The sequence below is a fragment of the Malania oleifera genome, chromosome 11, assembly GCF_029873635.1.
Source record: "Malania oleifera isolate guangnan ecotype guangnan chromosome 11, ASM2987363v1, whole genome shotgun sequence".
In the NCBI taxonomy this organism is placed as follows: Eukaryota; Viridiplantae; Streptophyta; class Magnoliopsida; order Santalales; family Ximeniaceae; genus Malania; species Malania oleifera.
In genome coordinates, this window is record NC_080427.1 from 2021715 (window position 1) to 2028962 (window position 7248).

The 7248-nt window shown below is 35.9% G+C and overlaps 1 non-coding gene across 1 annotated transcript; it reads left to right on the forward strand.

The window, feature by feature from the left end:
• The first annotated feature begins 791 nt into the window (after window positions 1–791).
• LOC131143547 (small nucleolar RNA R71) lies at window positions 792–899 on the forward strand. Its single transcript, XR_009133534.1, has one exon. It is a non-coding gene; the product is annotated as a small nucleolar RNA R71 (small nucleolar RNA).
• The last annotated feature ends 6349 nt before the right edge of the window (window positions 900–7248 follow it).

Below are 7248 nucleotides of genomic sequence, written 5' to 3' on the forward strand. Positions count from 1 at the left end.
ACTCCTTACTAGCCTCGCTCTCCACATTATCTAACTTCTTCAATTTTGGGCTTGCTTCCTCTGATTTTTATTTAACCTCATCTATCTCAGTTGTAACATTAGGTGCTGGGAATACTGTCGATTTGTCAATGAGTATCTCAGGTTGGGGAACTTCTTTTCCACTTCTCAAAGTAATAACAACCTCCACTGTTTCAAGAGAAGCATTATGTATTTGTTGTTGTTGGTTCTGGTATTCTTGAAGATTAAGCTGGGGTTCAATAGAAAATTCCCATTTTTCTAGGATATTCAACTGTGTGCTCATCTCATTATTGGTGTCCCGCAATTCATTTATGGCCCGAGTGTACTGATTGTTTGTTGTAACTTGAATTTGCATGAACTTCTAAAAGACATCCTCAAGAGACTTATCTGGTGTAGCAGGTGCTACATTAGATTAAAATCCTGAAGGTGCATAGCTTTGAGAGATCTATTGTGGCTGATACTAATGCTGAAGGGCAGCCTGATGATATGACAACTAATAAGGGGTGCATAGGACTGGGAAGGTTGATTCCAAAGTTGCTTTATAAAATTTTCCTTTTCCATCTCCATAGCCTCCACTCAATGGTTAAGCTACAATCGTTCTTCTATCAATCCTAGTGTTCCACTGCTGAGCATAGTCAGTTAAATGATCCAAAAAATCCAATGCCTCATCAAGCTCCTTGTCGAAGAAATATCCTAAACTCATAGTATGAACGGACTACTTCGATTCAGGAGTCAACACAGTGTAGAAATAGTTGACCAGATGCTATGATTCAAATTCGTGATGAGGACACATGTTAATCAGACCTCTAAATCTCTCCCAGTTTTCATTAAATATCTCATCAACTTCTTGCATGAATCGACTGATCTATTCCTGCAAAAATTGAGTTCTCTGTAAAGGAAAAAATTTATGCAAAAATTCATTTTGCATATCAGCCCAACTAGAGATAGAATTAGGCCTAAGAGAATTAAACCACGACTTAGCCTTATCTTTCAATGAAAAAGGAAATAGATGCAATCTAATTGCCTAATTAGTAGCAGTCCTATCTATGAATGTAACACATGCAAGCTCAAAATCAATTAAATGCTGATATGATTTTTCACACTCCATCCCATAAAATTGAGGTATCACAGATATCATTCCAAGCTTAATGTTAAAGTTCTATGCATTCTCACGCAATATGATGCAAGATGGTTGTGTGGTTCGTATGGACTTTAATAAATTCATAAGCGTGCGTGGTGCAGTTGTAGCCATATTTTCTTCATAACATTTTTTTTCTTTTTTTTTTTCCTTTTCATGAGAAAAATTAAAATAATAGGAAAAACACTAGTTTGAATTAAAACTGACATTCCCTGAAAATGGCGCCAAAAACTTGACTCACTCTAAAAATGAGCAGCTCGGAAGCTGTCCCAAATATAGGAGTTCAGTCGTGTAATACATAGCCCAAAGGCCAGAATGTCTCCTCGGGGAATGCATTTTAATCTCAAATTTTATGTAAGTCCAATCAAAAAATAAGAAACAAAAGGGCACTAAACACAGTTTAGATTCGGATTTTCTAGATTGTTTGAGATTTCGTTTGATGAATTAAAGTAACATGCAATTTAAAATCTAATTCCTAACACACACGAAATTATCACTAACAAATGGGAATCCTACGTTAATAGCCAAACAAGAATTGAAACATGCATTGAACTTCAGAATAAAAACTAAAGTCGATAACTTTCCTACGTAATTAAAACATGCAATAATAAAAAATTAAAAAAACTCAATCAAACACAAACGCGAACAAGAAAAACCAAACTTTTAGAAAATCAAAAACTTAAATCAAGTTTAAAATTGAAATGCAAACAAGAAGTTGAACAAAAATTTAAATTTTAACAATTTAAACAATAACTAAACACAATAAAAATGGGAACATTAATAAGATTACGCTTAGACTAAATTGAATTTCAACAAACAAAATTTAAATTTTAAGGAAAACTACTAATTTAACTTCTAAAAAATATTTTTTTCTTTCTTTATTTTATTTTATATTTTTTTTTCAAGAACCAATTCGGACTTTGATCAATTAAATAAATAGCTCAACCAATAATTAAGTCTAAAGCTAAATTTAATTGAGAGAAAAAAAAAAGTAAATAAGCTTTAATAATAATAATACCCAAGCAAAGATTCACAAATTTAAAACTTTAACTAAAACTCAATTGACAAATAACAATACTCATTTAAATACTTAAAGCAAGAATAATAAAAATAATAATAAAGAAAAGGAAAGGAAAAAAAAAAAAGAGAAAGAAGGAGAAAAGGAGAAAGAGGTCAGCTAGAGAAGTGGCCATGAGTGGCTAGCCATGAGCGGGTGTGATAGCAGCAGCGCTTCTGGAGTCTTTTGCACAGCAGACACACAACAGCTTGGGAAGCCTCTCGGCATTGGGATAGCAACAGGAAGAAGAAGCGGCAGCTACAACAGGGGTTCGGGTGTTAGCCAATAGCAGCAACCACACAGAGAGAAGGAGAGCTCTGCTTGGTGGACTTCAGCATTGAGTCTCCAGCAAGAGTAGGGATGGAGGTCTCAGTTATGGCAACAGTAGCACAGGGACGAAGGAGCTGTGCGTGGCCGAGAGAATGAAGAAAACAATAGTAGTGGCGGCTATGGATGCCCGCAGGAAAAAGTAAAGGGGAGTAAACTAAGAGGGAAGAAGGGAAAAGGGAGAGAAGGGTTCTAGAAGACAAGAGAGGGGGAATAGTCAAGAGGGATAGAGGAAGAGAAAAGAGAGGAGCTTCAGAAAAAGGAGTGGAATAGGGGTTGAGAGAGGAGATAGGGAAAGGGAAAGGAAAGGGAAGAGGGAGGGGGCACTGAAGCTCAAAGGAATATATATATATATATATATATAGAGAGAGAGAGAGAGAGAGGGAGAGGGAGAGCTATCCTACACCCAACTTAAGCCGATTAAAGATGACCCAAACCCGGCTGCACGGCCGAGTCACATAGGGTATTCATTTATTTATTTATTTATTTTTATTTTTTTTGTTTTTGCTTCTCTTTTTTTTTTTTTTTTTTTTGAAAAACAAGGGCTATTTTGACTATCTTTGAGCTCATATCGCTCAAAGCTTAAAACACAAAGGTTGTAGATCATCTTCTCATCTTTCTCTAGAATTTTGAATTATCTCGATCAGAGCTCAAATGAAAATATTATGCACGAATTAGGAAGCAGAGCCGATTTTAGCTCTCGATAATTGCCCTGTGATAATAATATACCAAAAATTCATAAATTACTCTACGAAACCCAAATGTCATGAATAGGACACAGTGCTAAAATATTAAAAGTAATGAGGTATTTAATTAAAAAATATAAGTCTCAATGCATGAATTAAAGCACCTAATTACGCAGTTTAAGCATGTAATCAAACCTCCCAACTAACGTTTTGCTAGTTTCTAGTAAATAATGTGAATGAATTCCAGGGTGGTATCCACAAATACTAACTCCAACGAACATGAAATGAGTGCACATGCGACACAACCATACCGTTTCATATACAGGAATATAAACAAAGTTCACACCAGCTCGTTCATATTCAATGCACACAACTCTGAAGCACATTGCTCATGCAAGTTTCATCATTACATAGAAATTACGAAAAATATACTCACACGAAACTAACCAGTAGTACAATTCAGAGTTAATGCGGTCATAAAAATTTGAGTATAAACAAGTTAAATCTCAAGGATGTGTGATGTGTGTGACTCGTTACACCTAGGATACTAGTGGACACCTACAAAACGGTCGTTTTGACTCGGCTTAACTGGTATACCCTCAAAAAACAATCAAAAAGGATAGGTTTGCTCATCATATGTGAGGAGGAGTGTTGCGATCAAACATCCCACATTTTGTAATGAAAAAATGCTAGATGTATGGAGTGGACTAGTCTGAAAAGGATCTAGCCTATTTCTGAGGTATCCGGTCCTTCACCCTAGCATCTTCTCACCAACTCGCCATGTCCAACTAAGACGACCCTAGATCAACTTATTCACAAACCAGGCGTGAATAGTTCTAAGGCATTAATCGATTGAAGAGTCTTCATATGTGGAGAATTTGTGTCGTGCCCATGAATTTTAATGAATTTTTATGGAGCAGGTATTAATCTTTCATTTCATGTGCATTTCTAATTTTTTTATTCTTTCTTCTTCTCATTCTTCAATTTCTGTCTTTTTCTTGGTCAATTAGGACAACCATTACACTTCTTTTGTTGTCTCCATACCACCAATAGGAATTAAGCTCGAACAGTAGTCCATGAACTAAGTCTATTTCTTGGGGTCGTTCAACCTTCACAACTTGAGTAGGCTACAAAACCTAGGTTTCTATCTCCCCACTAGATGTCACCTCTAGGCTAGCAAGTCAAAAACAGAAATTAGTGTACAAAGAGTATTCAAAAAAAGAAAAGAAAAGAAAAGAAAAGAAAAGGAAAGTTGAGTTTCATGAACTCTGAGCTGACGTCAAAAATTCAAAAGAATGATAAATGGCTCAACGATACCTCACAAGGTGTCATAGTCGTCACGGGCACTCTTTCAGTGCTCACAAGGAACCCTAAGTGCTACAAGTCACGTGAATGTGTATTTTCAGGCTTATGAGATACCATGTAAAAACAAGAGTTTATACAACTTGATTAACACGAATGAACTACTAGTCAACCTACATAAAGTTACAATTCCTAAATTAGCCATATGAAGAGAAACTACACATAAATAACCCACTATACAACTTAAGTGTGTAACTCCTAGGTTATATGCAAGTATGTAAAGGGTATCAGTCAGTGTTAATCATGGTCTTATCATCCATATTCAAAATTTTATTCTTTCAAGTAATTTATCATCCCCCCCCCCCCAAACTAAAGTGGAACATTGTCCTTGGTGTGAAAGCATAGGGGAAATAGAAAAATATGCACGGGGGAAGTAGAGCGTACCTGGGTGGAGAAGTAAGGGGAAAAAAATTGGAACTAAGGAAAAATCTACCTGAAAATTAACTAAAAATAAAACAATGTAAAACAAAATGAAAATAAAGGAAAGAAAAACATCACAATATGTCTGGCGGAGGATCTGGAGGAATTGTATCTGGTGGGTGCAGGTCTATAAATTGAACCGGCGAGTCTCCAAATTTAAGTTGCCACAATGAATCAGTCTTGTTACCTACACAAAATTTAGCCTCAAATAAGTCAATACGTTCTAACGTACTAGACAAAACATGTGCAGACTGCCTTTCTTGTTTTAACAAGAAAGGATTTTTATTTAGTACATTTTCCAGGAAGGTCACTTCTTTAAAAATCGATCTTTGAGGAAAAGTTTTCAAAGTAGTTACCTTTGGTTTTTCATAAGTATCAACATTAAAAATTTTATTTGATTCATTGAAAATTAAACTCTCACCATTCTGCTCACCCTCTTTATCGAGTGTACCCATCACCTTACCACTGCGAGGATTTGGTTCAACATTGTACTCCTTGAAATTTAATCCGGTAGGGAATGATGGTTCCACATCTGTCAATCTCTGAGGGTAAGGTACCATGGGTTGGTACTCCTTACTGGTCTCACTCTCCAAGTTAACTGACTTCTTCAATTTTGGGCTTGCTTCCTCTAATTTTTCTTTGACCTCATCTATCTCAGTTTTAACTTCACATGTTGGGACAACTATTGGTCAATCAATGAGTATCTTAAGTTGGGGAACTTATTTTCCACTTCTCAAAGTATGAATAGTCTGTACTGTCTTAAAAGAAACATTATGTATTTATTGCTGTTGGTGTTGGTTCTTAAGGATTATGCGGAGGTTCTACCGGAAATTCCCATTTTTCTAAGATATTCAACTGCGTCCTCATCTCATTAATGGTGCCCGCAATTAATTTATGGCCTGAGTGTACTGATTGTTAGTTGTGACTTGAATTTGCATGAACTAATGAAAGGCATTAAAAAGAGACTTCTCCGGTGGAGCAGGTGCTGCATTAGATTGAAATCCTGGAGGTGCATAACTTTGAGAGATCTGTCATGCCTGATACTCATGTTGAAGGACAACCTGACGATATGATAGCTGATAAGTGGGTGCATAGGACTAGGAAAGTTGATTCCAAAGTTGCTCTGTACTATTTTATTTTTCCATCTCCATAGCCTCCACTCTTCTGGTGAGTTCAGCCAGATGTGCTTCAACACAAAAATCATCTTTTAGTTCATTCCACTCTCCACCATGTATTGCTCGAAATGGTTGAACTGCAATTGGTTTTCTATCAATCCTAGTGTTCCACTGTTGAGCACAGTCAGCTAAATGATCCAGAAAATTCAATGCCCGATCAGGCTCTTTATCGAAGAAATATCCTAAACACATAGTATGAACGAAGTTAACCAAACCCCTAAATCTCTCCCAACTTTCGTTAAATATCTCATCAACTCTTTGCATGAATCGAATGATCTGTTCCTACAAAAATTGAGTTTTCTGTAAAGGAAAAAATTTATGTAGAAATTCATTTTGCATATCAGCCCAACTAGAGATAAAATTAGGCCTAAGAGAATTAAACCACGTCTTAGTCTTGTCTTTCAATGAAAAAGGAAATAGACGCAATCTAATTTCTTGATTAGTAGTAGTCCCATCTATGAACATAACACATGCAAGCTCAAAATCAGTTAAATGTTGATACGGATTTTTACACTCCATCTCATAAAATTGAGGCATCAAAGATATCAATCCAGGCTTAATGTTAAAGTTATGTGCATTCTCTGGAAATATGATGCAAGATGGTTGTGTGGTTCGTGTGGGCGGCAAAAAATCCATAAGTGTGTGTGGTGCAGGTGCAGCCATATTTTCTTCAAAACTCAAAATTTTTTTTTTCCCTTTTCATGAGAAATATTAAAATAACTGGAAAAACACTAGTTGGAAATTAAAACTGACATTCCCCTGTAATGGCGCTAAAAACTTGATTTACTCTAAAAATGAGTAGCTCAGAAGCTATCCCAAGTATAGGAGTTCAGTCATGTAATACTTAGCCCAAAGGTCAAATCGTCTCCTCAGGGAATGCAAATTAATCTCAAATTTTACCTGAGTCCACTCAGAAAATAAGAAACAAAAGGGCACTAAACACAGTTTAGATTCAGATTTTCTAAATTGTTTGAGATTTATTTTGACGAATTAAAGTAACGTGCAATTTAAAATCTAAGTCCTAACACACACGAAATTATCACTAAGAAATGGCAATCCTACGTT